Below are 22,941 nucleotides of genomic sequence, written 5' to 3'. Positions count from 1 at the left end.
ATGGTCCTTGATTGGATCCTGGTTAGAAAAAGGCAATTACAAAAGACATTTTTTACTACAATTGGAGAAATTGGAATATGGACTATATACTAGATGATACTTGGGAAATATTGTTACTTTTCTTACATGTCTTATGTAGAAAAATGTCCTTATCTTAAAAGATGTATGATAAAATTTTTAGGGATGAAGTGTCATGATGTCTGTAACTTATTTTTAAATGATTCAGCAAAAATAAAATACATATGTAAATAAAGCATATGTACCACTGAATCTGGGTGGAAGATATACAGATGACCACTGTATGATGGTTTTGTTTATTTATAGTTTATGAATTTTGGAGGGTCAGCTTTATTGAGGTATGATTTACATAGAGTAAACTTCAAAATTTTAAGATTTATATACTATAAAGTTTTATGAATTTTGACAAACACATGCAGTCATGTAACTACCATCACAGTCAAGATCTAGAATATTTTTATCACCCTTAAAATTGTCCCTTACTTATTCATAGTCATCCCCTTTTATCCTAGCCCCAACCTTGGGCACCACTGATCCATTCTCTATTCTTGTAGTTTTGACTTTTCTAGAACGTCATATAAATGCCCTTGAGTCTGCTTTAACTTAGTGCAATATTTCCCTGGCTTTGCTGTAACAAAGTACCACAAAGTAGGCAGTTTAGAACAACAGATATTTATTATCTCACAGTTCAAGGTGTCAGAAGGACCACGCTTTCTGGATAGCTTTGGGGAGGAATCTGTGCATACCTTTCTCTTGGCTTTGGGCATCACCAGCAATCCTTGGCATTGCATATCTTGCAGCTGCATAACTCCACTGTCTCCCTCTGTCATCCCGTGGTGTTCTCCCTATGTGTTGCCTCTGTCATTGCATGAGTTCTCCCTGTGTATCTCTTAAAGGACACCAGTCAGTTGGAGCAAGGGCTTACTCTGTTCAAGTGGCTTAGCTAATTGTATCTGTGATGACCCTGTTTTTATTTTTAAATTTATTTATTTTATTCAATATTGTTTCTGTAATGACCCTGTTTTTAAATAAGTTCACTATTTGAGATGTTTAGCGATTAGGACTTATTTTTTGATGGAGAAACACAATGGAACCCATGATGCCTAGCATAGTATGTTTGAGATCCATCCATGTTTTCTCATGCATCAGTAGTTTGTACCATGTTATTGCTATTTAGTATCCCATTGTATGGATGTTCCAAAATGCTTATCTATTTATCAGCTGAAGGACTTTTGGTTGTTTATTTACAATTTTAGTCAATTATAAGTAAAGCCGCTGTAAATATTTGCATATGGATTTTTGTGTGAATACAAATTTTCACTTTTCTTGGGTAAATATCAAGGAGTGAGATACTTAATTCCTCCATAAAAGACTGCCAACCTTTTCCAAAGTGGTGGTACTGTTTTCCATTTCCATCAGCAATATATGAGAGTTTCTGTTCTCCACATTTTTAACAAGGCTTGGTGTTGTTAGTTTTTCTGATTATAGCCATTTCAGTGCATTATCATGGTATCTCATTATGTGTTTTAATTTGCATTTTCCTAATGACTTATGATGTTCAGCATCTTTTCCATGCTCACCTTCCACTTGTATATCTTCTTTGAAAAATGTCTGTTCAAGTCTTTTGCCCATTTTTATTAGGGTATCTGCTGTCTTATTGAGTTGCATGAGTTATTTTTATATTCTGGATGCAAGTCCTTTATCAGATAAAAATATTTTCTCCCAATTTGTGGCTTCTTTTTCTTAGCAGTGTCTTTTAAAGAGCAGAAGTTTTTAATTTTGAAGAAGTCCAGTTTATTTTTATGGGTTCTTTTGATTGTCATTGTACATGTTTTTCAACTTTTCTGTGGGTTTGGAATTTTTCTTTTTTCTTTTTTTTTTGGCTGCTGAAGAAATGAACTTTTTATAATAAAAAGTTGGAAGAAAAGGGAGGCAGAGACAGCTTTATTAAAAAGCAAATAGTTATTAAAAGGCAAACAATAGGGGCACCTGAGTGGCTCAGTGGGTTAAAGCCTCTGCCTTCGGCTCAGGTCATGATCCCAAGGTCCTGGGATCGAGCCCCGCATCGGGCTCTCTGCTCCGCAGGGAGCCTGCTTCCTCCTCTCTCTCTGCCTGCCTCTCTGCCTACTTGTGATCTCTGTCTGTCAAATAAATAAATAAAATAAAAATAAATAAAAAAATACAAAAAATAAAAGGCAAACAATAACAAAAAAATAAAGTTTTTTTTTTCAGCCTCCCAGTTTGCTCCTTCTTGCCCGTGAGTACTGCACAGATGCATCCCTTTCAAACCCTCTGTTTCTCCTTCAACTTTTTTTTTTTTTTTAAAGATTTATTTATTTGAGAGAGAGAAAGAGAGCACAAGCGTGGTGCGGAGGGGGGTGGGCAGGAGAAGGGGCAGAGGGAGAGGGAGAGAAAGTCTCAAGCTGACTCTGCTGAGCAGGGAGTCCCACAGACCTCAAACTCATGAGGTCACCTGGGATCCTGAGATCACAACCTGAGCCAAAACCAAGAGTCTGTTGCTTAACTGACTGAGCCACCCAGGCACCCCTCTTCTTCAATTTCTTATTTAATCAATCTCTGAGAGTTAGCAAGAGAGGGTGGAATGCTTCCAGAACATACCAGAGTTCATGACAGGGAGCTTTAGACCTGTCCTTGGAAGTATCCCTGAGGCTGGAGTGATAATGACTCAGACTCCTCAGCCTCAGCAACTGGAGTTCATTTTGGCTGTAAAATAAATGCTCAGTTCTCATTAAAAGTAAACTCTGAGATTGCAGAGGGTCAGTTAACTCTGCTGGACTCTGGGGTCTGATTCGGTGCTCCCTCAGCCATTCAACCTCAGGCAATTGCCAGGCCCCTTGCCTCAGCCAGACGTGGTAAGAAACTTAATGAAGCTGCAGAATCTGTGGCCTGAGAAGTAGCCTGCAGGATAGCAACTAGTAACTATTCATCTTGTTGCATGTAGAAGTGCCCCCCAAAAGGGGATGAGGAATGGGAAATTCCAGCCTCTGAACTGGCCTTCTCTACACCTGTCTTCCACCTGTCTTCCTGCTATATATACCTGCTACACATATCTCTCCTGGGCAGAGATTTGTCTATCACATCCTATTCAGAGACTGCTGGCCTCTTCTGCAGCTCACCATCTCTATGATCCTTTGGGGTTGGTTCCAGGGGAAAAGAAGAATCTAGGACAGACTTCCCTGTAAGGTGTTTCCAATGTAGTAACCCAGGTAGAGAAAAACCTAAGATATTTTTTGGATTCTATGTCACAACCCTCTGGTTTCTCCCATTTTCCCTGCTGCCGCACTTTGTCAAAGAGAAAAAAGTTGCGAACAGATAGAAGGCTAACTCAGTTTGGGTCCTAATTTTTTGATTGCTGGCCTGAACCTATATCAGAAGTCCTGGGTTGGCCCTGTAATAAATTAGACTCTGGATGATCTTTGAAAGACACCAACCTACCTAAAACCATTTTGGGTTTTAAGCCCAACATTGTGTCTAAAGTAGTCCAGAAGTAGGCCTATTCCCGGGAGAAGGTACCACTCTTCATCAGGGCCCAGCTAGCCTGGAACCCTGCTGGCTGCCTTCAGTACATGGGTGATAGACAGATGGAAAGGTCCAGTCCCTTCCTGGTGGTTTTTGTGTGTCACTAGCTTCGCAAAGTTTTTGCCTTGTAAACCAGTCGTATCCCATCTCATACCTACTTCAGCCATGTTGGAGTTTCCCTGTGGCCCATGTTCTCTCTTCCCCAGTCAGCTTCAGGTACTTCCTCAGCACCACCAGTTCCTGATCCCACAGCACCTACCTTGGACAGCCAATCTCTACCTCACTATCAGTCCATGGATGCTGCTCCCATTTGAACAGCTGATGTTGGCACAGTGCTTTTAGAAAGCACCGTTAGACACAATCTTACTTAATGTTCACCCTAACCTTGTGAAGTAGGTACTATTATTCCCATTTTTCAGGTGAAGAATCTGAGGCTCAAAGAGGTCAGATGACTTATCCCTGATTGCACAGCTCATTTTGAGAGGGACAAAAGTGGGCTTCAAACCCAAGCCCTTCTAAGGAAAGTAGGATATATGTCTGTATTTGCTTTTATAAAACATCCACCTGTTGGGAGAAGACCACTGAGTGATAGAGGGACAAGAATGCCAGGGAAGCTTCCTACTAGATACAATTCTGTGAACCATGCTACTGTATTATCCATTTAGACAAACAGCTTGTCCCTGCCTTACTTCTTTAGCCTGACCTACTGACTCCTCTGTCAGTGCCCAGCTTAATAAGCCACACAGATGAGTTGACCAAGACAATGTACTACTGCAAGTGGCAGTATTTGGGATTTAAAATTCAAGTAGCAGTTTCAGTTTTCTATCATGAATCCATTTTACATGATCTAACATATCCATTTCCCCTTAGGGGGGAAAAAAAAAGATTTATTTTCCTAGTCCAGGCAGACTAGCCCCCAGTTGTCTGGGCAGTGCACCTCCACCAGCCTACTAGGTTGCTAAGACAGCAGGGAGGCACAGCACATCCAGTGTTGGCAACGGCCACGGGGGTTTGGGATGATCTACTCTTCGAGGAACTGAGAATTCTTTGGCAGGCTGGGGGATTTCCCCCTCTATCAGATTCTTGGTCAGATCAAGAGTCAAGCATGAAGGGTTGGGACTTCCAGAATGGCAGAGTAAGGAGCTCAGCAGAACTTCTCCCCAGCAAACTGCAATTTGGTAAAAATTTGAGTCTCTGGAAATTGTCCTAAGGGCATACTGCAGATGAAGAAACATTCATCCAAGAAAATCTACTAAATCTCGGTAAGAACAGTAAAAGGCTATGGCATTTGAGACATGGACAAGCTCCTCTACCCCTTCTCCCAGCTCGACGGTCTAAAAGTTCTACGCCAGGCTTTATATTCCATACAAGTACAGCCAAGAAGACAGAGGCTCCTCCCCAGAATCTCTCAGTCTGGGATCACAGTTTAACCCCAGGATGGACAGGCTGCCAGTTTTCTCACCCCTGTCCCACAGTCTCTTGTTGCAAAAGCTCCATAGCAGGCAAACAGAAAAGAGAACCGGGTCTCCCCTCCCCCACTCGGTCTTCACTCATAGAAACTGGATCACTCGCACATTGCTGGAAGGAATATAAAATGATAAAGACACTCTGGGAATTGGTTTGGCAGTGTCTTAAAAACCTAAACATGTAACTACCAAACAACCCAGCAATTGCAGTCCTGGGCATTTATCCCAGAGAAATGAAGACATATGTTCAAACCAAAACCTGTATACACATATGTTTATAGCAGCTTTATTTGTAATAGCTCAAAACTGGAAACAACCCAGATGTCCTTCAACAGGTGAATGGTTAAACAAACTGGTACATCCATACAAGGAAATATTCTTCAGCAATAAAAGGAAATAAATTATTAATCATGCAACAATCTAGATGAATCTCCAGAGAATTATACTGAGTGGGAAAAAACAATCCCAAAAGGTTATATACTGTTCTCAAAATGACAAAATTATGGAAGTGAAGGACAGATTGGTGGTTGCCAGGGGTAAGGAGGCGGTAGGGGCAGGAGGGAAGTGGGTGTGGCTATAAAAAGGCACATGAAGATCAGAGAGACAATGGAAATGTTCTGTGTCTTGACTGTATCAATGTCAATATCCTGACTGTGATATTGTAGGACAGTTTTACAAGATGTTACATGGGGAAAACTGAGTAAAGGATATACAGGATCTCTTTATTTTTACAGCACTATGCAAATATACAATTACTTCAAAAAGCTTAATTATTTGAAAATTGGAAACGATTTGAGTAGACATTCATCCAAAGAAGTATACAGATAGCTAGTAAGCACATGAAAAGATGCTCAACATTATGAGTTATTAAGATTATATTATATTACTGGGAATATTATATTATAATATTACTGGGAATATACACATATTATATTACTGGGAATATACACAAGAGAAATGAAAATATAGGGACACCTGGGTGGCTCCATTGGTTAAGTGTCTGCCCTTGGCTCAGGTCATGATCGTGGAGTTCTGGGATCCAGCCTTTATCAGGCTCCCTGTTCAGCAGAGAGTCTGCTTCTCCCTCTGTGCCTCACCTGGGTCATGTTCTCTCTCCCTTTCTCAAATAAATTAAACCTTAAAAAAAAAAAAAAGAAAATATACATTCACCAAAAACTATTTTTCAGCAATAAGAAGGAATGACTGATACATGCCACAGCATGGATGAGGCTTGAAAGCATACTAAGTGAAAGAAACCTGTCCTAAAAGACTACATATTACATTTAAATTTATTACATTTATAATTACATTTATATTATATAAAATGTCCAGATCAGGCAAACCTATAGAGGCAAAGTAGATTAGTGGTTGCCTGGGGGCAGTCTGTGTAACTGCTTATGGGTAGAGGATTTCTTGGGGAGAGAATGGAAATGTCTAAAATCAACTGTGGTGATGGTTGCACAAACCTGTGAATTGACTAAAGAACATGGACTTTTATACTTTAAATGGGTCAATAATATATTAATTATATCTCAATAAATCTTAAAAAATAAGAATTGAGCTTGAACCCATCTATCTCTTCTGAACTATTTTTTTAAAAGCCTTTTTATTTGAAAAAAAAATTAAGTTTCAGAAAGTTGCAAGATTCACCAATTTTTGAAATTCTGCCTGTTTTTAAGATCAAATTCCATAATCAGCTTTGGGTTGATGTATTCATAGACTTTCTTTGTAGGTTTTGGTTTTGGATTGTATTGTTTACTCTATAACATGGTTCTCATTTAGGGCATTTGGCCATATTTTGAGACAGTGGGGCTGCCACTGTCATCTAGTGAGTACAGACCCAGGACAGTGCTAGGGCAGCACTTCCAAGAAAACTTATCTTGGGGTGCCTGGCTGGCTTAATCTGTAGAGCATGCAACTCCTGATCTTGGGATTGTGAGTTCAAGCCCCACGTTAGGTGTAGACATTACTTAAAAATAAAACCTTAAAAAACAAAACAAAACAAAACCCCAAACTTATCTGGACTAAAATGCTAACAGTACCAAGACTGAGAAACTTGCTGTACTCTCTTAGTGTATTTATCAAAAAGAGAAATGTTATAGTCTGATCAAAATAGTCTGGGGATTTTACTCACCAGTTAAGGTTTTGGAGCATAGTTTGTATATCCCATATCGTTTATTTATAAGTCTTTCAATTGGTTATCTCGCTATAAACATTTATTTGCCTGTTGTCTAAGAGGGCAGGAGCCAGACATAAAGTGCTACAGCATGAGCAGCACTATAAACTAATGGGCACTTAAGTATTTGGAAAAGATGACAGGGCTGCAGCTGAGAAGTCAGGTGGCAGCATTAGCATGGCCCGGGGTGGGTGGGCAATAAAGCCTGGAGCCTGGGAGATCTGGGATAAACCACAACCACAAAACTTAGAGAATCCAAGAGAACATTTCAAACATATCTTCTTGCTACTGTATTCCCTTCATGAAATGGTGGCACTGTGGCCATTTCCCAGAGGCTGAGTGGTTGAGGGGGTGACTAAATGCTAGACTGTGCCCACATGCAACTGTCCAAGGCTCTTCAGTGCATATTGCTCTCCTACTTTCCCATCATGGACCTGGGCGGTGTTTCTATGATCTCCAGAGAAGAGGGAAACCACAAAGGGAAGCTTAGGTCTTCTGAAAACCCTTTGCATAGAAAGTTAAAGCTTTTACCCACCATTAAATAGATATATATTCTGCCATAGGACTTGGATGTGTTTATGAAAGATTGCTGGTCATGAACTCCAGGATCATTATTTCTGCATTTTCCCAGAATGTCTGAGAAGAGTCTCCTATGCAAAGAGGGCATTCAGTAATTTTTAGTAACCACTTGGATGTCTATTATGTTCCAGGCACTGTAAGAGGCACATTAGTGGACAAGAGAGACAAGGGCCCTAACCTCAGGTAGCATATATTAACAAGAGTACCTCAATATGTATTTGTTCTTCAGTTGAGTTTTCTCTCTGAAAAACTGGCTTCATCACATCTTTGCAAATTATTGTCAGAAAGTTTTTCAGATGAATAATGCTTGTCTATGGGAGCAACAGAGGGACCATCTGTTGAGGATTAATAGCCATCAGCTGGAGTCTTAGACTATTGGAAAATACTTTTTAAGATGTTTATTTAAGTGGATAAGCCACTAAAAGCTCAATAATTGAAGAACGAAATAGTGAAATGGAAAATAAGGGCATATAAATTGAACCTAAAACTTTGAAGACATCATATGGGAAATTCAAATGATGGCTTTCTAAAAAGAGTATTGTTGCCTCTGAGTATTAGAGGCTAAGAGCATTCTTTGTAAAGCAAAATATAATTGCTGTGGATGATAAATACAAACTTGGCCATATCTATTTTTTTCTGTTCCTTTTAACTAACTAGTTTTGGTTCTGTTGTTCCTTTTTGTTGTTCTGTTTTATATAGGAAAATACTTTAATTTTTAAATTTCTTCAAAGCCTTTTTGGACTAGGGTGGGGTATAAATAAATACTTTTTAGCAAAATCAGAGCAGAGTATAGACAATAGATGTCCCCTGGGGTGAAGGTCAGGAAGGGAAGGGGTGGAGAAAGGTATGCCAGGAAGGACAGAAAGTCCCCTGATAGTATTATGCCTCTATGCGGTCCTGAGCATAGTGTTCTGTGTCATTTCAAAGTTGACTTTTTTTTTTTTTTTTTTTTTTAAATAGAGGAGGGGCAGAGGGAGAGAAGGAGAATCTTAACCAGGCTCCACGCCCAATGTGGAGCCAGATGTAGGACTCCATCTCACAGCCCTGAGATCATGACCTGTGCCAAAATCAGGAGTCAGACACTTAACACTGAGGCACCCAGGTGCCCCCTAAAACATTATTTTTTTTTAAAGCTAAATATTTTGGGGGCGCCTAGGTAGCTCAGTAGGTTAAGCACCTGCCTTCAACTCAGGTCATTATCCCAGAGTACTGGGATCAAGCCCCTTGCCAGCTCCCTGCGCAGTGAGGAGCCTGCTTCTCCCTCTCTCTCTCTGTTTCTCCCTCCCCCTAACTCCATGCGCCCTCTCTCTCAAATAAATAAATAAAATCTTAAAAAAAAAAAAAAGCTAAATATTTTTGATATATCAAGGTCATCTACTCCTTAGATTACTGAGATTCAGTAACTGCACAGTCCATACTCACAGTTCTCAGTAAATGGAGCTTAATGCCCTAAGCTTAATACAATAGACAGAAGCTGAGGAAAATTAGAACTTGGATGATAATCTAGGACTCTTCTTTAACAGCTACTAGAAAGAGATAGGATGGTCTCTCAGGTTGAAAATCAGTTTCATTTTGCCACAGGTGGGCCTTTGTTAGCTTTGTCCTATTTCTTTGCAAAACACAGGCAGAATCTGAACCTCTTTTTGGAAACCCAGAGAGTAAATGCCATTCTTTTTACCTGGAGTTTTCAAACACCCAAACTGGATCCAATATTTTCTTTCCTCTACCCCTTCACAGAATTGTTGGGTTTTCGTTTTTGTTTTTGTTTTGTTTTGTTTTTGTTTTCCCTTCTGAACTCCATGGAGATTTCCTTGGCACAGGTTTCTGTTAGGGACTCAGGGTTTATTATCCAACACCCAGCAATACTGATGAGCTCACTGGGTTTGTCAGAATGACTTGACAGGAACTCAGGCATCCTCTCCTACTCTGGTCTTGCCTCCCCAGTCCTTGTACGTAAGCTGGGTTTCCTCCATATGCAAAGAGCCTAACCTGGAGCTGGGCATGCAGGCAATGTTAGCCAGTAGGTACTGGTTCAATTGTTTCAAAATATTTATGGCTTTCCAAAAAAATGTATGTACACATCTGTCAGAATGACTGAGACAAAATTAGTGATAACACCAAATGCTGGCAAGGATGCAGGAAAACCCAATCACTTATAAATCACTGGTGAGAATGTAAAATGACACAGCCATTCTGGAGACCAGTTTGGCAGTTTTTCACAAACCTAAACATGCCCTTACCATATGACCTAGCAATTGCACTCCTTGAATATTTATCCTAGAGTAATTAAAAACCTTTACTCACACAAAAACTTGTACATGAGTTGGTTATAGCAGTTTTATTTATAAAAGCCAAAAAGCAAAAACAACCCAAATGTCCTTCAACCAGATGAAATGGTTAAACGAACTTGAGTGCTTCTACATCGTGGAATACTATGGAACAATAGAAAAGTAACCGACTACTGATACACAGAACAACGTAATGGATCTCAAGGAAATGATATCGAGTCCAAATAAAAGCCCATCCAAACAGATACATACTGAAAGTTTCAATTTATATAATATTCTTCAAATAACTAAGTTTTAAAAATGGAGAACAGGGGCGCCTGGGTGGCTCAGTGGGTTAAAGCCTCTGCCTTCGGCTCAGGTCATGATCCCAGGATCCTGGGATCGAGCCCCGCATTGGGCTGTCCGCTCCACGGATAGCCTGCTTCCTCCTCTCTCTCTTTCTACCTGCCTCTCTGCCTACTTGTGATCTCTGTCTGTCAAATAAATAAATAAAATCTTTAAAAAAAATAAAAATGGATTACAGATTGGTATTTGCCAGTGATTAGGAATGTAGGGAAGAGGTGGTGGATGGAAATGAGTATAACCATAAAAGGAAGCCAAAGAGATCCTTGTGGTTCTTTAACTCTTTTGTTTCTTGACGTAGTGGCGGATATATAAACCTCTTCATGAGATTAAACTGTATAAACACTCAAATGAGTAAAAAGTTAGAGAAATCTGAGTAAGATTGGTGGATGTATTAATGTCAATATTCTGGTTTAATATTGTTTGCAAGCTGTTAGCACTGGGATGAACTGGTAAACAATACATGGATATCTCTGAATTCCTTCTTTCTCCTTCCTCTTCCCTTCCCTCCTTCCTTCCTTTCTTCCTTCCTTCCTTTTTTTTTCTTTCTTCCTTTCTCCCTAGATTTCATTTATTTATTTGACAGAGACATAGCAAAAAAGCATAAGCAGGGGAGCAGTACAGGGAGCAAGGAGCCAGCATGGGGCTTGATCCCAGGACCCCAGGACCATAACCGAAGGCAAGGTAAAGACAAATGCCTAACCAACTAAGCCACCCAGGTGCAACTCTCTGTATTCTTTCTTTCTTCCTCCTTTCCTTCCCCCCTCTGCCCCTCCTTGGAGAAAAGTCTGATTCTAGGAATGGGACAGGAAATTTGCAGTTTGATCCTAGAGCATCTTGTAGTGCCAGAAAGTAGTAGAGTGCTAAAAAAACAAAAAACAAAACAAAAAAAAACCCCAAAAACCAAAACCAACCTCATAGTGATGGTCATATGGGGACATAGGGGCCAACTGGATGAGCTCATAATGGCCAAAACCGGAACAATGTGAAAAACACAATGAGTAAAATAGTATTATATTATAACCCTAAGTATAAAATAAACATTCATGACTCCATACAGATATAAGTAAAGTGATTAAGTAAATACATACATTGAGGATATTAGATATATTTCCCATGCAGAACTGCAAATAATTGATGTAGATGTTCTACCCTTAAGGGTGAGAAATATAATTCCTCATTCCTTAAATGTGGGCTGTGCATGGTGACTTTCTTCCAAAGAATATAGTATGGAAAGAAAAAAGAGAGAAAATTTATAGTAGAGAATTCTGACAACTCTATCCCAGTCAGCTGAACAAGGGTAAGTAACGTCAGTAGTGAAAAGTCATGTTGATAGTATGACCCCTTGATAAGATGTGATGATTATGGCGCCTCTTCTCTGTGGCCTTCCTCTCCAAAACACATTTCCCCAGTCTAATCATGAGGGAACATCAGATAAATCACAGTTGGAGGACCTTCCACAAAATATTTCACCAGAAGTCCTTAAAACTCTCAAGTGTTGTCAAAAACAGGGTAAGTCTGAGTAATAGTCCCAGTCAAAAGGAGCCTAAGGGGACATAACTGCAAACATCATATAGTATCCTAAATAGGATCCTGATACAGAAAAATGGCATTAGGGGAAACCTGAGGAAATCTAAAATGCAAACTTAGGTTACTAAGAATGTATCCAGATTGGCGCATTAATAGTACCATACTAATGTACTAATGAGAGATGCCAATGGTAGGGGAAACTGGGTGTGGTGTATATAAGAACTCTCTGTACTACCTAAATAAGTCTGGACATCTAAGACTGTTCTGAAAATAAAAACTTATTTTAAAATAAGGGAAATAGATGTGTCCCCTCTACCACTCCCAGGGAGAGTTCTGGTACAACTGTGCCTGGGCTAGAGGTACCTTCACACTTTGGCCTTTCACTTTTCTCTCTTTACCCCTACCCTCTGCAGTGTTTGAACAGAGGACTTAGTGCTGAGACTGTCTGATTGTCTAAACTCATGAGGAAAATGGTGGAAAATTCACTATCATCACTGCCAGAAAGAGTGATTTATGGCTTTACTCTTGAGCTCCCTGTTTGGCTTTATACTATATCTTGTGTGGACTATTATTCCTGAATCTTGATTAGACTTCTTAGGCTTAACCTTTTGGCCTCAGAAATACTGGACACTTGCATTGCCTGCTTACCTCCTACAATAATCAGCTATGTACTTTAATTTGGAGTTTACATGATGAGTACCTCTTTATTCAATTCCATTCCTATAGGCACAGATAACTATGCTAAAAATCAATAGCAGAAGAAATACCAAGAGGCTATCTCAGCATTAAGAGAGATCACTGTTACTGACATAAACCAAATATTCTTTTTTGCAGCCCAAGACCTTTACACCAAAGACTGAATTGTATGTAGACATACTGACACCCAGTATTTATTTGTGATCTTTGCTATAATGATTTTGACCATAATTATTTTGACTATCTTTTATTAATACACAGTATCAAGATGTTTAAAAAAAGTAAGTTGAACTTCTCTCTCTCTTTTTTTTTTTTAAGATTTTAGTTATTTATTTGACAGACAGAGATCACAAGTACGCAGAGAGGCAGGCAGAGAGAGAGGAAGGGAAGCAGGCTCCTTGCCGAGCACAGAGCCTGGTGCGGGGCTTGATTCCAGAACCCTGGGATCATGACCTGAGCTGAAGGCAGAAGCTTAACCCATTGAGCCACCCAGGTGATTAAGCTCTGCTAATATTGAAAATGTTTTTAAATATTAGTTATTAACAGAAAGAATAAATAAAATGCTGTATTACCAAAGAAAAATGAAAAATTGAGAATGAACTGTGAATACATGTAACAACTTGGGTAGATCCTAAGGGATTACGCTGAACGCTGAGTGAAAAAAGCCAACTCAAAAGGTTACATTTATGTATTATGTAGCAATTTATATTAAATTTGGAATAACAAAATTATTGAGATAGGAAACAGATCAGTGGTTGTCAGGAGCTAGGGATGGAGGAGAGGGAGAACATGAGTAAAATGGGTAGCAGGAAGGACACCTGCGATAATGAAACAGGTTTCTATCTTAATTGTGGTGGTATTTGCATGAATCTCCACATGAGAAAATTGCATAGAACTACATGCGCGCGCGCACACACACACACACACACACACGGGCATGTACAACTGATGAATTCTAAATAAGCTTTTTGCATTGTACTAATGTCATTTTCCTGGTTGTGATATGACATACAGTAATACACCACTGGGTGAAGGTAAATGGAATCTCCTATCACATATTTAAAGGCATTAGCTGCTGCTTTTATTCATTCTGTTTTAAATTGACATATAATTTATATACCTCAAAATTCACCCTTTTGAAATGTACAATTCAATGGACTTTGGTATATTCATTGTCCAATTTAGTATATTGGTCACATATATGTAACAATAACCACTAATTCTAGAACATTTTCATCACCACAAAAGAAACGCTATCTTCAGTAGTCACTCCCCTTTTCCCCATCCTTTATCTTCTAGAAACTACTAAGCTACTTTCTGTCTCTGTGGATTTGCCTATTCTTGAAACTTCACTTACATGGAATCAATACAATACTTGTTCTTTTGTGTCTGGCCTTGTTCACCAGCATGTTTTTGAGATTCATCCACACTGTAACATGTACGAGTTTTAAATTCCTTTCTGTGATTGAATAATATTTCATCCTATAGATATACCGCATTTTGTTCATTCATTACTTAATGGACACCTAGGTGGTTTCTGCTTTTTAACTATTATGAATAAGGTCACTATACACATTTATGTATGGGTTTTTTGAACATATGTTTTCAGTTTTCTTGAGTATATACCCATGAGTGGATTTTTTTGATCAAATGATAACTCTCTTTAATTTTTTGAAGGACTGACACAGTTTTCCAAGATGCAGCCCCATTTTACATATCCACCATCAGTGTATGAGAATTCTGATTTCTCCACATCCTAGCTAACATGTTATTGTGTTTCTTTTTTATTATATCTATCCAAGTGGGTATGAAGTGATATCTCATTGTGGTTTTGATTTTCTATTTCCTTTTTAAAAAAGTTTAGTGTTTATTTGAGAGAGAGAAAGAGATTGAGCATGAGCAGGGGAAGGGACAGAGGAAGAGGGAGAGAGAGAGAATCCCAAGCAGATTCCCTGGTGAGCACAGAGCCCCCACCCAGTGCTTGATCCCATGACCAGAGATCATAACCTGAGCCCAAACCAAGAGGGGGCTGCCCAACCTACTGAGCCACCCAGGTGACCCTGATTTTCTATTTCTTTTTTTTTTTTAAAGAGTTTATTTATTTATTTGACAGAGAGAAATCACAAGTAGATGGAGAGGCAGGCAGAGAGAGAGAGAGAGGGAAGCAGGCTCCCCGCTGAGCAGAGAGCCCGATGCGGGACTCGATCCCAGGACCCTGAGATCATGACCCGAGCCGAAGGCAGCGGCCCAACCCACTGAGCCACCCAGACGCCCCTGACTTTCTATTTCTTAATGACTCAATTTCAGTAGCTTTTGTCTTTCTAGGAATTTATCTATGGCATCTGTGTTACCTAATGTTGGTATATAATTGTTCTTAGTTTTTGCTTACAGTCCTTTTTATTTTTGTAGAGTTGATAGTAACATTCTCTTTTATTATTGATTTTAGTAATTTGAGTCTTCTTTCCTTTTATCTTCATCAATCTAGCTTAAAGGTCTATCAATTTTATTGATTTTTCAAGAACAAAGTTTTGGTTTTACTGATTTTCTCAACTGCTTTTCTATTCTATATTTCATTATTTCCTCTCTAATCTTTTTGTCTTTCCTTCCTCTTCCTTTGGACTTAATTTGCCCTTCTTTTTCTAGTTATTTTAGGTGCGAAGTTAGGTTACTGATGTAAGATTTTTTTTCCTTCTTTTTAAACAGGCATTTATGGCTCTGTATATTTTTTGCAACTTCATGTGAATCAAGTATTACTTCAAAATAAAAATTTTAAGAAAAAGTATGTACTTCTGCTCTGCCAAGGGAGCTGTGTGTGGCGATGACTTGGTCATTTTATCTATCCTCAAGGAGTTTAGTCTAGTGGAGCAAACTACCAACAGAATGATCTGGAAGATGAGGAGATGCTGCTTGCTGCAGAGATGAGAGAAGACACTGAAGAATATCCAGGAAAACCCTCACAAAGGTACAGCTGAGGGCTTGTATGAATTGAAGAGCTATGCTTCTACCACGGGAATTCCATTCTTAGGCCAATCCCTGACAAGGTTGTCACTTCTGCCTTCTCAGATCTTCAGGGACCACAGCTGAAGCCATTTGGGACAGAGATGGATGCACACCCTGATTAAGGCTAATATTCCTAGCTGACAGCTTTTCTCTGCAGCTCAGAATTCTTAGAGATACCCTATCTCCTACCAAGTCATTCAAAATGTTCAAAATGTAGCTACTGACTTCCTTTATAAAAGATAGGAAGAATGGTGTTAAAACAGGAAGGGAAGCCTAGAACATTTGTTGGGGTTACTAATAATGAAAACATTTCAAAAAGTTCCCATATACCTTTAACAAACCTCAACTCTACCGAGCATTAACACTTTGCTTTGGGGTTCTAACACTCGTTTAATGTTTATTTTAAATCTTTTTGATTGGACAACACATTCTTTTAGTTTATAAAGAGAAATAGTACAAAGAGGTACACCGATGGAAAATCTTGTTCTTGCATCTACCCTTTATTTCTTTCCTTTTCTTTTTTCCTTTTTTGAAGATCTAATTGACTTTGTTAAGTGAATCATGAATTGGGCAGCATCCTGTCTAGCCAGCAGACGGAGCCCACCTCCTCTGCCCTTTCCAGCCCATTACTCCCATACCTCACAAACACTTACAGGGGACCATCTGTGTTTTTCTTTAAGCAAACATAAACAAAATATTTTCATACCTCCACTTTTCTCCTTCTTCCTGCCCACCCCCCAAACCAGCATCCTATGCATACTCTTCTGGACTTTGCATTTATCACTTAACAATGTAGCTTAGAAAGATTTCCAAATCAGAACATAGTAATGCTTTAAAAAAAAAAAAAAAAAGGAAGAAGAAGAACTTCAGCCCCCTGCCCTCCAGATCACCTGAGATATTGCTCATGTTCCCTCTCTTTCCTGTCTAACCTCAATTGTTTGAATCCCAAATTCCCCAAGCGTAGTATGTTCTCTGTGCTAACAAGCTCAGGGCTTACATAGACCCCAAGCTGTGTGACTGGAGCAAAGCCACAAACCCTCTGTGCCATCAAGACCACAGGGACACATTCAGGAGCAACAGCAACAGGGTGGTGATTGCCTTAGCATGAGCGGCACCCCAAAGAGATCACTCTGGGCCAAGGAGGAGAGATGATCTGGAACTAGGCTTTGTTGCCAAGCAACCCCGGAGGGGATGAAATTAACTCAGTCTGTTTTTCATGTAACTGCATCTCAAATGAAAGCTGAGGCCAGAGTTGATCCCATGCAAAATTAATAATCACCACATGATTCTTTCTTTCAAGTGGCTGTTGCCGAAAGACAGGGAACTAAAGAAACCAGTATACCCCTCTTTAAAGGGGTAAGGGCGGGGAAGAAAGAGAACAAATACGTACAGATCCCATGTTTTTCCATTTGAGTCTTAGGTAGGAAATCAAGCCTTTCTCTCTTAGACTGCTGTTGACTCTCCCTAGTAGGAAACCTGCTTTAAAACCAGATCCTAAGTAGACGAGATAATATGTACCAAAGAGCCAAGGGAGGATATATTTACTAGAAGTGAGAGAAAGCTTGGATCACATGAGACCCTTTTAGTCTCCTTTTTTAGAAAATTTAAAATGCACTTTTCCCCATTAGTATGTTCAGGGAAGATAAATTATCATAAAAATAAAAATAGCCCTTCCACCTACTCTCCTTAACCCAGCACTAATGGCTGAAAGAGGAGCCCAGCTTGATATGCTCACTAACTCTTTCTCTTCAAGGGCTTATCAAATTTAAAAGGTAAACATGACAGAGAAGAGTGGATTCCCCCATCCACTGCCCCCCTACTTCTGCTGCATTAATTTGGGTAAATTAATTTGTGGTCAGGGAAGAGCAGTGGCCTTCTCCCCAAAAGAATCTTTGATTATTATTTTGTAGTTGTGCCATAAAATGTAATTAAAAATAAAGCTTTTTTTAGCCAAGGAAACTAGTTTTATCTGAGAAGGAAAGCTTTCTTGCCCAGCAGAAGGTGAGACTTTGTGGTGGGCAAAGTAGCGACCAGTGGTCTTCCTCACTTAGCACTTATGCAATGTATGCAATGTATTTGCTGGTGTTGGGACAGGATATTCCCTTGTTCCCTTCTGCCATTCCACCATGTTCACTGTATACTAGGCCAGTCTGAGCAAGCCTCCTCCTCTGTGAAGCAACGAGTACCCGCCGACAGAGTGGGGCAGAATGTGCTGGTACGCAGAGAAAACCAGAGAGCAAAATGTACACAGTGGGTTTCTGGAAACTCTGTCCGTGAGGGTCTCAGCAGGAAACAGATGTTATATTCACACTGGATGCTTTAAGTAACTTTTAATAAAGGGGTTATTTAGAATGGTTGGTGGGGAAATCACAAAGGACAGGTATTACCTGGGGCTGATCACACTGGGTTGGGAGTCACTCCTATGCCTCAGCCTGCAGAGTGAGAGAATTGGCAGGCAGAGGGATGGAATAGAGCGGGCCACCTTACACAGTGTAGCTGTCAGTCGGGGGAAGGAGAGCCCTACATCATTTGCCTCCTTCCCTCTGATTTCCGGCAAGGGCTCACCATTTGGCTGAAACCCACTGGAAGTCAGAGGATCAAGAAATCCTTGAATGTAGAAACGTAACACACAGAAAACAGGAAATGCTAAACCTAGCTTCATCTGCCTGGCTTCTGGTCTATTCATTCATTCAACCAGCACTTACCGATCACCAGCTCTGTGCAGGTGCCGAACTAGGAGACGCAGCAGTAAGCAAGGCAGCCCTCATAGAGCGGACAGTCCCTCTGGCCACGTCAGGCCTAGGCAAAGCTGAAAAGTACATCCAGACTGAACATTCAAGATCACAAGCCCTCCAACGTGTACCATGGTTATTGCCTGACTTTTCTTATCCCGCTTCCCTCTTGGTCAGGAATAAAGATTTTCTTGTTCTATGCGTTAATTCCACTTTAAATAAATCAAGAGGGGCACCTGGCTGGCTCTGTTGGTGGAGCATGCAACTCTTGATCTCAGGGTTGGAAGTTCGAATCCCAAGGGGTGTAGAGATTACTCAAAAATAAAACCATAAATAAATAAATAAAATGTCAAACAAGCAAAAAAAAAAAGGAAGAAAGAAAAAAGAAAAAAGATTCTCTTGCTACCATAACTACTGGTAGCGTGTCTGAGTGGGTGTGTGTTAAGGCATGGGTGTTAGAAGGGCACTTATGGAGGAACCCAGAAGAAGGAAGATAGCTGGGCCTGAAGCAAGACAGGAACAGAGGTAAAGTCAGGTCACAGGAGTTTCTCTGCAGGGCATGGCCTTCAAGCATCCACCTCCTACTCATGACCTGCCCTCTGCCTCCTCCATGTGCACCCAGATCCTAGCTCTTCTTCCTGTAAGTTTGGCTCAGCCCATCTTTCTATGCTGGCCCACTGAGGCACTGCCTAGACTATGCAGGTGGCCCTTGGCCTAACCCCCTGTCCCCAGCCTAATAATGGCCATTCCTGGGATAGAATAGCTTGGTGCTATCTCTGAGTAGAGCGCTCTGGGTGGGGGGCGGGGGAGGGCATCTCCCCTCTATAGGAGACCCTGGCTATTGGCAGAGCCCCTGGCTGACATTCCCAGGGCCCCCTCTACTAGATGGCAAATTCTTAGAGGTCAAGGATCTGAGTCTTACATTGGTTTTCCACTAGCACATGGCATTGTTTCTTTTAAGTCAGTCACTCAGTCACTATTTACAGAGTAGACTGGGCATAATAACCCCTAAGTTGCAACTAGCCACCTCAACTACATCTGTTTTTGGGAATCTTAAAGCACAAAGCCATTTGACATTTGTTGAGAAGGACTTTGTTGATCCACAGGCGGCAAAGCCAACCTGTGCTGGGCTGATGAATAGACACACTGGCGAAGTGTGCATCCTGTTGGGGACAATGGCTCCCTGTTTCCTGAAATGCCTCCCAGCTGTGTGTGGCCAAGCCAGGGCTAGGCTCAGTTCCTTGTACTAAGAAATCTCTTAGTGTAGCCTGAGAGCAAGAGAGGGCACTGCCTTCCTGCTATGGTAACTCTCTTATTCCATTTCAGTGATATGAGCTTACTGACATTGTACAGAGAGACTGACGCCATCACCTCTTCCCAGAACAAAGCTAGCCCTTCTGATGGCAAGCATCGTACTCCATGCTGTGTATCAGAGAGTTTTCCTTCCTGACCGTTTTTGAGGGATAGGATTCCTTTGGCTGATAGTTGGCAGTATGAGCTAGAGTTAAGATTGCTAGTGGAAATGTTTTCGAGGGGCGCTTGGGTGGCTCAGTTGTTTAAGCATCTTCCTTAGGCTCAGGTCATGATCGCAGGGTCCTGGGATGGAGCCCCACATCAGGTTCCTTGCTCAGCAGGGAGCCAGCTTCTCTCTCTCCGTGTGCCCCTCCTCTTGCTCATGTTCCCTCTCTCTCTTTGTCAAATAAAAGAATAAAATCTTTTTAAAAAATATTTTTGTGCTCTCCTACAGTTCTTGCTTAGAGATTTTAAGGCAGAAAACAAATGTTTCCCTTGCAGGGGCAGTTGGCACTCTCCACGTGGCATAGCTTCTAAACTGAATCCACCAGTCCTTGGGAGACTTGCTTATCCAGAGACTCAGTTGGATAACAACTCGAAACAGCAGGACTGACCCTTAGGACAGGGGAAGGTTTTAATTAACTTCATCTGAGAACTTTCCAAGGCCTTTTCAACTGTTTTTAAAATGTTGTGTTCTAAGCTATAGAGGTTAAAACCTCCTTTCTCTGGCATCTAAAAGTACCTTTAGAAGCAAAGTAAGAACAGCTTTTGGCCTCTGATACCACCACATATCAGCCAGGCCTGAACCTGCCACTGAAGAGGAGAAACTGTCTCTGGGGTCTTTTTAGGGCTAGAATGGCACGTTTGACCTTAGACATGAGGACCTGGAGGTCTTGGAACAGACTGCTTAATTGCCACCAATGCTCGAGTAGGCTCTAGGTCTTTTTCCCAGTGCCTAGGACTTTGGGAGACGGCTGGTGAATGTAATAACCAACTGGGCAGAGAGAGGAAATGGTACCATGAGGCCTGGGCTTCCTGACATCTTAAAGCAGAAATTATTTGTTGGGACTAATGGATCTAAAGAAGTCAAGGAAAAGGGCATGAGAACTTTTTTTTCTACCTGAAAGGATGTGCTGTACCTTTTCTCTTTTTTCTTTTCTTTCCTTTCCTTTCCTTTCTTTTCTTTTCCTCTTTTTTCTTTCATTCTTTCGACAGAAAAAGAGAGAGAGAAAGCACAAGCAGGGGAAGGCACAGGCAGAGGGAGATGGAGAAGCAGACTCCCCGCTGAGCAGAGAGCCCAACATGGGGTTCCATCCCAGGACCATGGGATCATGACTGGAGCTCAAAGGCAAATGCTTAAGCAACTGAGACACCCAGGCATCCCAGAAACAGTCACATATTTTAAGAGTGAGCACCATGTTCTACCTTCGTTAGTCTTGCTTGTAACAGGAACTCAGGTACTATTTCATTGAAGTGGATCTCCACCAAGTCACATGACTTCACCCATTCCCCAGTGTTCATTTTCTCTCTGGTTCTGTCCTTTAACTGATCTCCCATCTCACCAAATCAAGAAAATGCGTTCATTGTCTTTTCTATGCAAGCTGCTGCCTTGCGCAAAAGTTCACTTATAAACCACCAAAGGAGAACAGGAAGGGTAGGGAAAGTAGAATTGGTTTCACCTGGCATGACCTGATTCTAAGTCAAACTGGCAAAAAGCTTGTTCTACCCTAACTCTTCCTTTCCAACTCCCCACTCATTTAAAAATGAACAAATAAATATTTAAGAAAATTAATTAATGTTTTCTGATTATTAAAAAAAGTAAATCCCATTTGGAAAAGAGAATAAGACACTCTTCTCCACCCTAATACATTTAAAAAATTAATTTCCATGGTAAATTTCTGAAGCTCTGCTTGGTTCTTCCTTTCCAGGGGTTTCCAGCCGAGGCAAGTGAGTAAACCCCTCTATCTCTGGTCCTTATTCCATAATTCCATCGTGGTGCCTGTTGCCCATTGAAAGTGCTTCAGTCCCAGGTCTGTGATTACATGCAGATGCTTGCAGCTGCCCAGATGTTTACTTTAACCAGATTTTACTGATGAAAGTATAGAAAGGCAGGAAATGGGGAGAGGGGCCTAGGACTGAATTCCCTCTCTCTCTCTCTCTCTTTTTTTTTTTAAGATTTCTTATTTATTTTACAGAGAGAGAGAGAGAGAGATAGGCAGAGGGAGAGGGAGAAGCAGACTCCCCATTGAGCAGAGATCTGCATGCAGGGCTTGATCCCAGAACCTTGGAAACATGATCTGAGCTGAAGGCAGATGCTTAATGGACTGAGCCACCCAGACATCCCAATGCTGCATCTTTTTAAGAATAGCCATCTTGGGCGCCAGGGTGGCTCAGTGGGTTAAGAATGGACATCTCAGGGGTGCCTGGGTGGCTCAGTGGGTTCAAGCCTCTGCTTTGGGCTCAGGTCATGTTCCCAGGGTCCTGGGATCAAGCCCCACATTGGGCTCTCTGCTTAGCAGGGAGCCTGCTTCCTCCTCTCTCTCTCTCTCTCTCTCTCTCTCTGCCTGTCTCCCTGCCTACTTGTGATCTCTCTGTGTCAAACAAATAAATAAAATCTTTAAAAAAAAAAAAATACCTTAAAAGAAAAAAAAAAAAAAAAAAAGAATGGACATCTCATTCTTCCATTCAGGGAAGGTTGATTGAGTCCTTTCTGCCCAGGCACTGTGCTGGGTATTAGATGATAGAGTAGGCAACAACACTTTTTTTTTTTTTTTTAAGATTTTATTTGTCAGAGTGAGAGAGAGAGAGAGACAAAGAGACAGAGTGCAAGCAAGGGGAGCTGCAGGCAGAGGGGAAGCACACTCCTCTCTGAGCAGGGAGTCCAATGTGGGACTTGATCCCAGGACTCTTAGACCAGGACCTAAGCCCAAGGCACACCCTTAACTGATTGAGCCACCCAGGCACCCCTGGTACTGAGGTTCTATGTTTAATCAAATAGCACTGGACTGGACCCAGAGCCCTAAGTTTGACTCCAGGTTTGATTCCAGTAACTAGCTGTTCCCTTAAAAGAGTATCTCAGACTCTGTTTATTATATCATTTGTGAAATAATTGTTGATTTGATTATCTCTAAGTTTCTATACATTGCCCTGACCCATAGTTTAAGAATAATTCTTTATTTGGTTAACCTATTTTTCTCTCTCTTTCCACCTTAAAGACTTACCCGTTTTACTGTTTCTTGTTACCCAGCCCTACTGTTCTTCCCTGCATGTTCTCTTTTCCA

The 22,941-nt window shown here is 40.8% G+C and overlaps 1 long non-coding RNA gene across 1 annotated transcript; it reads left to right on the top strand.

The window, feature by feature from the left end:
- Positions 1 to 14,192: 14,192 nt before the first annotated feature.
- Positions 14,193 to 22,279, top strand: LOC309872494. The gene is made up of 3 exons (XR_014315906.1): positions 14,193 to 14,689; positions 14,904 to 15,597; positions 19,694 to 22,279. It is a non-coding gene; the product is annotated as an uncharacterized lncRNA (long non-coding RNA).
- Positions 22,280 to 22,941: the final 662 nt, after the last annotated feature.

This window comes from Mustela nivalis (genome assembly GCF_964662115.1).
Source record: "Mustela nivalis genome assembly, chromosome: 8".
Taxonomy (NCBI): Eukaryota; Metazoa; Chordata; class Mammalia; order Carnivora; family Mustelidae; genus Mustela; species Mustela nivalis.
This window is presented reverse-complemented; position numbering and strand designations above follow the sequence as displayed.